The 12336-nt window shown below is 38.0% G+C and overlaps 1 protein-coding gene across 1 annotated transcript in view; it reads right to left on the bottom strand.

The window, feature by feature from the left end:
• CNTNAP2 (contactin associated protein 2) overlaps positions 1–12336 on the bottom strand; it is a 1040519-nt gene that overhangs the window by 915902 nt on the left and 112281 nt on the right. The gene's annotated exons all lie outside the window — the stretch shown is intronic.

The raw sequence follows: 12336 nt of genomic DNA, 5'->3' as shown, positions 1-12336 counted from the left end.
AACAAGGTGGCTTTTCCACAGAGTCAGTATGTGTTGCCCTAATTAGTATAAATAGATACTCCAATGTATAATTACTATAACCCATACAATACAAGACATACATATCTTAGAATGAGGATGAACAAGTCAAATTTAAACTACAGCAGCAAAAGGGAAAAAAAACAATATCATAAGCCTAAGTGAAAGAAAACCTTCACAGTGTTAGCAAAATGGCATAATTGGTATATACATGAATAATACAGATCACAGGCATAGGGAAAGAGCACCTCCCCTACATGAGTGATGCCAGATAGCTTTGTCAAGAGGCCTTAATTCTGCTGCTGTATAGTAGTCCAAGGATTAAAACATATGGCACAAACTGTGCAGTATATTCATACGTAAAGAGCAGTCTCTGTATTCCTGTATTCCTTTGAAGCTAGGACTGGACTTCACAGAAGCTCTCCCATTAAGAAGCTTCATAGCTAGAGATGAGCGAGCACTAAACTGCTCGAGTGCTCATTACTCGAGTCAAACTTTTCCCGATGCTCGAGTGCTCGTATCGAATAACGAACCCCATTGAAGTCAATGGGAGGCTCGAGCATTTTTCACTCAAAGAACACATTGAAAGAACACAGTGAAAAACACATTGCAGATGTTTCCGTACATCTGCTAACTTATCCGAAGACACAAGTGCCGAACCATGTTCTTCACAATAGTATGTGAAGAGCAATATGTGTGAAGAACACATTGCAGATGTATGGAAACATTTGCAATCTGTTCTTCACACATATTGTTCTTCACATACTATTGTGAAGAACACCGTTCGGCACTCGTGTCTTCGGATAAGTTAGCAGATGTACGGAAACATCTGCAATGTGTTCTTCACTGTGTTCTTCACTTAAATGATCCTGTGTTCACTGTGTTCTTCACTGTTCTTCACTGTGTTTCCTTAAGTAAATGCTCGATCTCTAGCAGGCAAGATACTCATCCGAGCAACAAGCCGCTTCGAGTACGCTAATACTCGAACGAGCATCAAGCTTGGACGATTATACTCCCTCATCTCTATTCATAGCCCTTGTGCACAACAATGCACATTCTCTGAATCTTTGAATGTTAGTCCTTAAAATGTCCTTAAATCTAAATATTAATTTTAATTTAAAGATGTACAATAAGTAAGACTAGTAATATTTTGAAATTTTTTAAATCTGGTTCTTGAAGTTGAGTAATATATTTGGTCAAAGATTTGGATATATTTGGTGTGATACACAATAGCAGGGGACATTTAGAATAGGACAAATATGTTTCGGTATTGACATCAGCAGAAATAAACATTGTGCAGTGTTTTCATTTTATAGTCCTTTAATATTAATACGCAGAAGAATTTCTGCTGAATATGTTGTACAATAAATAGTGTAATTAAACTCTAAATGATGAGAAAGTTTATCTTCTCTCTCTCACTTCATTTTTACAAATTACTAAATAGATTGCAACCTTCAACTTGTTATATGGTGTTTATTTCTTACATTCCTGGTCGTTCCATTAGAAGTAGGACTAATACATATACACAGCATTTTTCAGATGCCGGGCTTCAGCCCCATTAAACAATTTCCCATCTTTTCAATGGTTCAAGTGTTGCTTGTTCAGCACATTAGGATGAATTGATATTACAATTACGAAGAATACAAATCACAAACATTTAACACAACTTATCATTCCTGAAAACCCTTTGGACAAATAATAAAATACTCTGCACAGAATACTAAGTGAAAAAACGTGTTTCATTTATTAAAACAACAGTATTAGGCCTCATGCACAAAAACATGTGCCCTCCGTAGTTTCTCGAGACCTGTCTTACATTGGCAGGTTAATGCTACTGACCCCACCTATGTCAATAAGGAGTGACTGCCTGGAGCGGACACGGATAGGACCTGGCCTATCTTCTGCAATGTGGTCAGTCAGCACGTTCGTATTGCATGCACTGCCCCATAGAAGGCTATTTGGCCATGAGTTAGCCACGGGTTGTGCAGCTAGATCACGGTCAAGAGCATCAGTTGTGTACAACATCAGTTGTGTACACGAGAACTTAAATTAATTATCCATCTGATCAGTCAGGATTTGATCACAATGAACCCTACCAATCATCAGAACTGGAGTTCTATTCTCAATAGGTTAAGTATGTATTCTGCTACTCCATTCAATAATATAGAATATCTCAAGGTATAGAGCTTAGATATAAATATAGCCGTAAATAATGCCGTAAATAACTGAAATGTGTGCCAGGGTGGCAACAAGGCCCTCATTCTCATAATTTGTGGGTTGATAACCCCCACTAGTTAGACATTCAATGATCACATTTTACTGCTCTCTTTTGTGGATATGGTTTCTAGCACTACTTTTTGAGAGTTACTTTTTTATCACAGTTGAGACAAAATGTAGTACAAGAAACCAGACAATGTTGTGATAACTCCCCCAATTGTGTCTCTAGAAAAGAAGACAAAGCCACTTATTTAATGTACAAAAGTAAACATGTCAGCTTTAGATTTGTTCTTGAAGAAGACCTGTCACCCGGGAAAAACACCTCCAACAAATTAGCTCCCCCTCATCCTATCCCCAGCCCCTTTATAATTATTGAATTTTTATTAAGATTTGTGTTTTTATATTTAGTTTAAAACGATCCGACCTCTTATCAAATAAGAGGTCGGATTGTTGTATAAGTTTCCTAACAGCCGTCCTTATTCATGAGGGGGCCGGCCAACACCCCCCCCCCCGACCGACTCACCGGCAGCAGCGCATGTGTTGCGAAATCGCTGCCAGCTCTATGCGATGCAGCGCAGGGGCTTATTCACAGCGCTGGTTGAATGTTCGGCCAGCGCTGTGAATAAGCCCCTCTGTGGCCGTTGTCAGCACAGCGCTGCATTGCATAGAGGCGGCAACGATTGTGCAATACATACGAGTCTTACAGGCCCCTGACTGACAGAGGCGTGGAGGGGGGGGTGTCGGCTGGCCCCCTCATGAATACGGCTGACTGTTAGGATACTCGTACAACGAGTTAGGATAGTTTACAACTCGTAAACTAAGTATAAAAACACAAATCGTAATAAAAATTCAATAAATATAAAGGGGCTGGGGATAGGATGAGGGGGAGCTAATTTGTTGGGGGTGTTTTTCCCAGGTGACGGGTCCTCTTTAAGTTGCTGTTGAAAAGATGATGCCAAATCACAACAAAGCGATTCGTCCTATTGTCAGTATAAACATTTATTCCATGAAGGCTATGTGTTTTCAATGTTGTTTTCAATATATTACTGCACAGAAAGTTATGTTGCACAAAATCATGGATATTGCTACTTCTGTACATGTTAAGATCCACTAATCGCACAGGTTAAAGGGATTAAGTGTCATACAAACAGATTATTTGCAGTAAAGCTGAGAAATCAGTTTAATCTATACCTTAGCCAGATGGATTTTTCCATGTACTGAGTGTGGATGATCTGTGCAGAAGGCAGAGTAAGAATAAGTGAAGAATGAGGTAATTTTCCTTAAACTTCCTAAACTTCCTTAACTTTCTACACATGTATCAATATATATATAGAAAAAAGAAAAAAGAAAAATCCGGAACAGCACTACTGGTTTAAATGGTAAGGTGGTGCAAAGCCATAAGTCCCGTGGCAAACGGTCTTTTGTAAATAAGTCCAAAAAATAGGCAGCACTCCAAGTTTGTAGTCAAAAACATGAGGGTGAAGCTTTATTCCATGGCAATGTTTCGGTGGTTTAATAAAGGTGGATTAAACCACCGAAACGTTGCCATGGAATAAAGCTTCACCCTCACGTTTTTGACTACAACCGTGGAGTGCTGCCTATTTTTTGGACTTATTTACAAAAGACCGTTTGCCACGGGACTTATGGCTTTAGCTGTAGTATACAGCCAACCAGCCCCCTGTAATATATAGCCAACCCCCTTTAGTATACAGCGAGCCAGTCCCTTTTAGTTTACAGCCAGCCCCCCTTTAGTATACAGCCAGCCAGCCCCTTTAGTATATAATCAGCCTCCTGTGGTATATAGACATCCAGCCCCCTTTAGTTTATAACCAGCCAGCCCCCTTTATCATACAGCCAGCCAGTTCCCTTTAGTATATAGCCAACCAGCCCTGTGGCATATAGTCAGCCAGCCCTTTTTAGTATATATCCAGCCAGCTCCCTTTAGGATATAACCAGTCCATGCGCTCTGCCGGCCGGCGCACACTATGATGTAATTAGTAGCATCATAGTGTGCGCTGGCCGGCAAAGCGCATGGTCGTGCCTCTGCCGGCAGTTACAGCAGAGACATTACAGAAAAGGAGCTGCGGGGACAGGAGCATCGGGGAGCCACGCTGAGCATTGAGGGCACCGGAAGGTGAGAAGGTGAGTATGTAAGTTTATTTTTTTATAGCCGAGGTGGGGTTTTACAACACATTTTTGTGCTGAAAAACTCAGCTTATACACAAGTATATATGGTATATATATTTTAAAATTACATATTTAATTGACCCAATTAAATCTTGTCCATCTTCATTAAATAAGTCCCATCTATTTTTTTACCAGAATAGCAAATATTCTCTTCATAGTATGAAAATGTATCTGTTGCATTTTCTTGGCAGTAAGATTATATGTAGCGGAAAATTGGAAAATGCACTTCAATTAGGTTATAACAAGTAATTCACTAGTTAAAGAAATCTTCATTAAAAGTAAATTAGGAACAGTGGCAGCTAATCAGTTAATTCATTCCATTAGTGTGGAGATGGTTGTTTTGCCATCACTTTATTTTATTCACAAGAAAATGTCCTGCTGTTACTACTTTAATGTAACCATTAGAAATTCCTTGTTAACTTCCACAATTTTGCATTTTGAAAATAAAATAAAATTCATACTGTTGGACTGTAAACAACTTTCTTATCATAATAATTTAATTTTTCCTTAGACTAAATGATACTGAAAGCCTTTTGAGTTTTTCCCCATTGCAGTGTAATTTTTATTCAATAAGTGTTTTAGTTACAGGGGAGTCTTGGTGTAATCTCTGTTTTAATGTTTTTTTTATAATCAAATTCTGTTTACTTTGTTGCTAAAGTATATTCTTTGAAATACTCTAAACATTTCCAAGGAGAACCTATATATTCAGTGTGAGTATACTGGCCCTCATTTCTAACAACCCTTGCACCAGTTTTTTGTCTAACTTTGCACGTTTTTTCAGTACAAACTGCTTGCACAGGTATTTATAAAGTGTTTGCAACACATTTGTGTCACTACTGCATTATACCTGATGTGACACTGAAAGGGGCATTTCGGTGCACAGTCAGAATATGTGATACATTTATCATGTAATGTATGAGAAAATTGTATTGCACACTCTACGGCAAGGGTGCACCAAAAAAAAAAAAAAAAAACTATGTATATAGTAAGACTTTTCCTGCCCAACAAGGCACTCATGTTCATAGTCAATTCGATGAGAACAGATGCATCAGAGGACACTTGAGTATCAATTTTACAATGAAGCTGCTTATGCATGGCAGTAAAGAGAGCAAATTTTAAGTCGCATGCAAACAGATAAATAGGAAAATACAAAACAGATGCATGTACCACAATCTCTTGGAAACACATAATCTTTAAGTAAAAAATAGCCAGCATAGCCAGATTTGTTCTCAGACAATTGGGATCAATCTCCCCATTGTCTTTACAATGCATGTTATCTATAGATCTCACCTTAATTCCAGTAGTAGCAGCACCGTGTGGACAAGGAAAGAGATGTCTTACTAGTTAGTGATTGTATAAGCAGTGGGGGGCAACAGTGTTGGATTCCTGCCTTAGTACTTTATAATTCCTTCATTGTCCCCTATCCCTTGTCTCACTGTCCATTTCTATGGCATAATTTGCTGTGTTTAGCCAACTGATTTGCTACTATTTCTCCCTGAGAGTCCATATTTCTCCTCTTCTTTATCAAACAATCCCTCCCTGACCTGTAACCATCACAAAAAAGTCTGTTCTCCAGATAATCCTTTTCTACTGTCACCTCTGCCATTCCTGACGTCACAGATGATATCTCTCTGTGAGTAGGGACGAGGGGACCCAAATTGCAATTTTTAAGTTCTTACAAAACATTGAGGTTTATGGTCCCTGAATGCGGCTTTAGCCAGAAGTTTGGGTTTGTGTTTGGGCTAACATCCACAATTGGTGCTGGCAATCACCAAAGGTATCAACCCTTTAAAAGCCACTCGCAAAATAGCCAGCAGCATTTAAATGGAAGTGGTGCATACTCACAGCCATTTTCCCAAGGAAAGTCACTTTTTCATGATGTCATAGGGAGTGACAATCCTTGGGAAAATGGTGGTGCGTTAATGTCATTTAAAAGGGTTAAAACCTGCAATTGCTGCCAGCACCGGTTGCGGGTATTATGGAACAAGGCCTTGCCCCGTACTGATCATGTTATCATCTGTGGGTGCTGAGGTTTTGTTCCCGATTTGGTCAAACTCAGTTAGCTCGGACCTCAACGAGTCCTCATATCACTAGCTGTGAGATGACTGCAAGTTTTTATGGGGAATCCAGCCAGGCCACCGCCTAAGATTATTCTTCTCTAGCCTCTTTAGCCATTTAAATGATTTTTCCAAAATTAATCTCAAAGATTTTAAATTCATCAAGTCATGAATTCTTTGGAAAATTAAGATCAAATTGGGAATCTAATAATTCGATTATAAATCTCTCCCAGACATAGTTTTCATGTCAAGCAAAGAAGGTTTCTTTGATATTTGTTTTGCACTAATTCATTGGGCTTTATTTTCATCTCAGTATTATTTCAGTATTTTTTTACTGTATTTTAATATCTTGGAAAGTAACATTTAGAAAGTAATTTTCCACATCTTTTTAATAACCCAAAGTGCTATTTGTTTTCGACATTGCATTAACTTCATCATTTTCAAAATGCGTTGGTTACCAATGAAGGACTTTGGGGGGGTTTAAAAAACAGTATCTTTATTATTATAACTTTTCCCATTGGACACAGGGGCAGGGGGAGGGGAAGGGAGATAAAAGTATTATTGTTCATACTAGTTAATTAAATCAACAAACAAAAGGAACCGAGTAAAGGGGAACCAGTTAGAAAGATTTTTTCTAATCATGATATATCATGCTTGCGCCCCTGTATTAGAAGTTAGCACCTAGTCTTATGCCTCAATTAGCTAGGATATATAACAAAGTCTACTTCTCAAGAAGAGAGGAAGGATTCTAAAAGTATTAGTGTTCATACTAGGTAATCGGTGAAATGGGAATCAATGTACTTTTATATGGTGTATCGATATTCTTATACTGAATGTACCTTTTATCCCTGTTTTTTATATGAAGATATTGTAATAAAGTTGCTTAGTTAAAAAAATAAAAACAGTATCTGGTACAGTTTTCTCCAGACAGAGACAGTGCCCCCTTGTCTTTTGATATGATTTAGTCTGGAACAACTTACACACATATTTTTTTTGTATGGACTGTTCATATATTTATATAAATTAATCATGTCCCCTCTTAGTTGTCTCTTTTACAGACTAAATAAATCTAGTTGATTTAATCTTTCCTCATAACTTAGACCCTTCACACCCCTTTTCATTTTTGTGGCCCTTCGTTGTGCCCTCTCCAGCTCCAGGGCATCCTTTTTATAGACTGGTGCCCAGAACTGGATGGCATATTCCAGGTGTGGCCGAACCAATGCCTTTTACAGTGGTAGTCCATACCCGAGAGTCCATACTCATTTTGATACATGACATCTATTTACATAATATTTTTTTCACAAAAGACAGTTTAAATTTGCCAGAGTTCCTCATTTAATCAAAATTATAGATGTTAACTGAAAAGGAGAGTATTTGCTTGACACTTAACTGTGTTAATCTAGGAGGATACCCTGACACAGCTTGTTTTACAAAGCCATTAGCACCACAGGGCACTAGAGCTTCAGCAATTATGCATGTTGAATATGATTATATGGGATTTATGATTAGAAAAATGCTTGTGGTTACTTTTGACGAATGTATCCAGACAAAACATACAGTATAAAACTGTAAGTTAATTACGGACATTTAAAAGGAACCTCACGTGTCGAGACTCTACAGTAGTCAAGATCTGCAAGCAGAATGAGAGAGTCAAGAAGCAACTGAATGGCAAATGTATAAATTGCAATTGATTGGTGTATATTTCTACTCGATGATCCAAAGCAAATTTGTATAGTAGAAGCGTTTAGTAAGTGAGTAGGGCCACCCACTGACATAAAATTAGGAAATTAACATTTTAAATTATCAACAAATTTTCATGTTAGAAGTTTGGTATAAGTATAGGCAAAATGTGAAGACAGCACCATTATGACCAAATATACATTTATAATGAATTATCTGTTTAAGAAGAACCTTTGATAACTGACCTTTTTTAGATAAATGGTGCCATTCACCTCATTGATAAATATTTTTTATTGAGTTTTACAATGGCGTGTCCATGTTTTTGGACACTTTATTTCAATGTTTTATTTTTATAGTTTCACTAGAGGATGTCATAATTGAATCAGTTGAGCTTACTAAAGCATTGTTATATATCAGTAAAAAAAAGTGAAAGATAGCCAATTCGCCCAGAGGCCAGTCCTAAATAGGCATTCATGTGTTATCAGTGTGTCATGGGTGTCCTTGCGACCCACATCTCGGGTCCCAGGTACACCCGTGTCTCACTCCGTTCCCCTGGTCCTCCTCAGCCACCAGCTCCCCCGTACTTCCTTACCTCTCCACGCTCCTGCTCTGACAGTGTGGCACTTGTGTTTCCCCCCAGCTAGGGCGCGCACGCCGGTGCTCGAAGATTTAAAGGACCAGCACATCGCTAATTGTTGCTGGCCATTTCCAGGAATTTTATAAAAGCCGGCCATTTCCTACATTCCCTGCCGGATCTTTGTGCTTCATGCTTCTGACTTTGTACCATGCCTTGGCAAAGTCGCGCCTGTGGAGCGACCTGGTGGTACCCTGTCGCAGCAAGTCCATCCCGCTTTGCTGCGGGCACTGCTGAAAACCAGGTGCCACTTAGACTCCTCTCCCATGTGTCAGCTTACACCATCGCTTGCGGTGGTACAGAGGATCCACTACCTCAGATACTGACACAGTGAACACATCCATTACGGCAAGAGACATGCAGACTTTAACTGCAAGGATCCTGGGCACTATATCAAGAGAATCCAACTGTATATCCATATGGAAGACAACACATTGGGGCTAATTTACTAAGGGTCCGAACGCCGCACTTTCATTGGGTTTCCCAAATATTTCCGATTTGCAATGAATTGCCCCAGGTTTTTGGCGCATGCGATCAGATTGTGGCGCACTGACGTCGGCTTGCACGTGACAGAAATGGTGGGGGGGGCATGGACATCACACTACCCGTCGGATTCGAAAAAAATGCAGAATTTAAAAAACGAATTGTGTCGCAAGATCAAGCACTCACATGCACCAGGAAGAAGAAGGTGAACTCCAGCGGACCTCGGCACAGCAGCAACACCTGCAGGAACTCAGGCGCATGATCTTAGTGAATCACGGCAGACCCAAATCCTCGTCGGACAACGCACCGCAGTAAGGACCGGGTAAGTAAATGTGCCCTATTGATTTGGACATAAAGTTCCATCCATTTTCTATAACAGATTAAAAAGATTGACCAACTGAAATGTATTGATAAACATTACTTGCATTTTTGTTTTCTGGAAGATCTGCTGGCTGGTTGACAGCTCTAGGGTTCTGTTATCTTCCACTGTACTCTAAGCCTCTGCACTTAATAAGTCTCTGTAGTGACCTTTAGACAGATATCATTTAACTTTAACGACATGCCACCTTTGTGGAGATCACCTCTGAGGTCAGTGATCGGTTAATAATTTGAACAAAGATCCAAGGCACACAACTGCTACAAACTTTGCCACTAACACACACAATACACACCAGAATGTTACCAACAGTGTAGAGAGCCCAAAAAAGGGACTTAACAAAAATTAGAGAAAGCAGATAAAAGGCACAAATAAAGTCTACATCTGTGCAGTAAAATAAAACTCAAAGATTGTTTCATTGGCCCCATTGTCTTCTACAAATGAGCAGAATTGGCACCACATTCATTGTATAGTATATTATATAAATTCTAAATATACTATACTTTTATACAAGTTACAAAGCTTACCAAGATGTTTTCAATAAGAAATGTGTTACTGGAGTTACCTTTCTCTATTTTCTACTTGATTCACCTTCAGAATTTCCCTATATTCTCGACATGGAATCTATAAAGAGCCTTAACAAAAGCCATTGTGAGGAGGGATATTTCTTGATACAAACACATTTCAGTGCCCTGTGGAATATCAACCTTAACAAATGGCAGAGTGTTAGAAAGAGATGCTTCTTCACTGTAGTCCTGAAAACAACTATAGTATGATTCCTGTGGCTATATCTAGTATGTCCCTATACAAATAAGATACATTTATTGAAGTGAACAGAAAAAATTTGAGGACTCTAAAGCAAAGGGGGGATTTATCAAAAGTTGGCATATCATGTTGATATCCACCGTGGCCGTTGCCCTGGAAATGCCAGTACCGCCTGGATTATTAGTATGCCTGGCAAAAATTGCAATATAATCTGGCACAGGATAAAGCTTGTGGTAGAACAATGTAGTTGCCTTTCAACTGTAAGATGATCTAAAACTTACATTTTGAAATATAAAAATGAAAAAGGATGAATGCACTTTATCATTAACTATTTTATTTTGAGGATGCATCTTAATAATAATGGGAGTTTGAGTTACCTGCCATAGGAAATAACATAGGAAAGACGTGACATTTTTATACTCATTTCAAAATGCAAAAGTCCAAACAACTAAAAGAAAAATTGTGTTCTTTTATTTTTACATTATAATCATTGTTAGGTGTAGGAAGATCAGGATGGATGTAAATCCATACATTATATAGTATGCTTCATTTTGCGGAGGTGACAAGGGTCATTTATTGTTAAATGACATATAGCACAGGTGACAAGGCTTCTTAAATATTGGCATACAGATCTATCACTCTCATGAGTAGCTTCCATGCGAAGCAATAATAGATCCTTACAACAGACACACCAGTCAATTATTCTGAACAGACAAGTGGTTGTACATTTCACAACAAAGGTCACTATTAAGGTAAAAGCTAGTTTAATGATTTTAGCCTTCTTCAAAATATCATTAGAACTAACCAAATTAACTAAGAAGATCAAATTAGGGTACCTCTGAATTTCTGTTAAAAAGCCATGTTCTGACATGGTTGTCTTAGTCACATTCGTTAATATATCTGTATATAATGTACTGGAAAAAAATTCCAAAGGAGGTGAAATGAGTGAAAAAAACCCTTCTTTATTCTGTGGGTCGGTATGATCAGGGGGACATAAAATAATATAGATTTTATAACATTTTAGTACTTTTTAAATAATGTCAATCTTTTGTCCAAAAAAAATTGTTGTTTTGATATTTTCTGACACGCAAAACTTTTAAATATTTTGGTATATGGATCTGTCCTTTTTATCACTTTTATTCAAATATTTATGGATTGAAAATGCTATTTTCCATTATGATGTTCACTGGAAGGGATAATTGTTTTTATATTTTGCTGCTCATGCTGCTACCTGTGTTTAATTTTTCTTGTTCATTTTTATATGTTTTTTAGAGAAAGTGGTGATTTCTTTTTTTACTATTATTTTAGGCCCCTAGCAGTACTTTTACCCTTGGGGATTTGATTACTTATGTGTATACCGGTATGCCAGTAATTTATAACAGAGTGCCCTCACCAATGTACAGGTTTTATAATGAAAATTTAAGATGTTTACTCTATATGCATAATGTAATGATGGTGGAAATAAACTCTAAAACCTAATGCATTTGAAAACAAAAATCTAACATTGTCCACTATAACAGACGAGTATTGGATACAGCAATCCCCAAGGTATCTGATCAAAAGATTGAAGCTGAATTAAAGTTGGCACTCTGGAATATAGATGTGGTTTTGGATGCTTTCACGTCGAAAAGGTTGAGTGCCCAAAATCAGGCAGAATACAGCTAAATAGCTACTATTTTCCCCAGCTAAATTAGCACCACCTCATGCTGGCTTACTAATCAACAAAAATCTATTAAAGACAGCATTTATACACTGGCACAATGTCATTCCAGCCTAGTGGTATTTTAATTGTGGATCTAGGCATGTGTTCATTTTTATTTTGTAATATTGGTAAGCTGTCTAGTAAATGGATAAGCACCCTCTATTTACACTGCACATTTTTTAATTTAGAAAGTTAAATCATTATGGTGCCTGTTAAT

This window comes from Engystomops pustulosus, chromosome 5, assembly GCF_040894005.1.
Source record: "Engystomops pustulosus chromosome 5, aEngPut4.maternal, whole genome shotgun sequence".
Lineage (NCBI taxonomy): Eukaryota > Metazoa > Chordata > Amphibia > Anura > Leptodactylidae > Engystomops > Engystomops pustulosus.
This window is presented reverse-complemented; position numbering and strand designations above follow the sequence as displayed.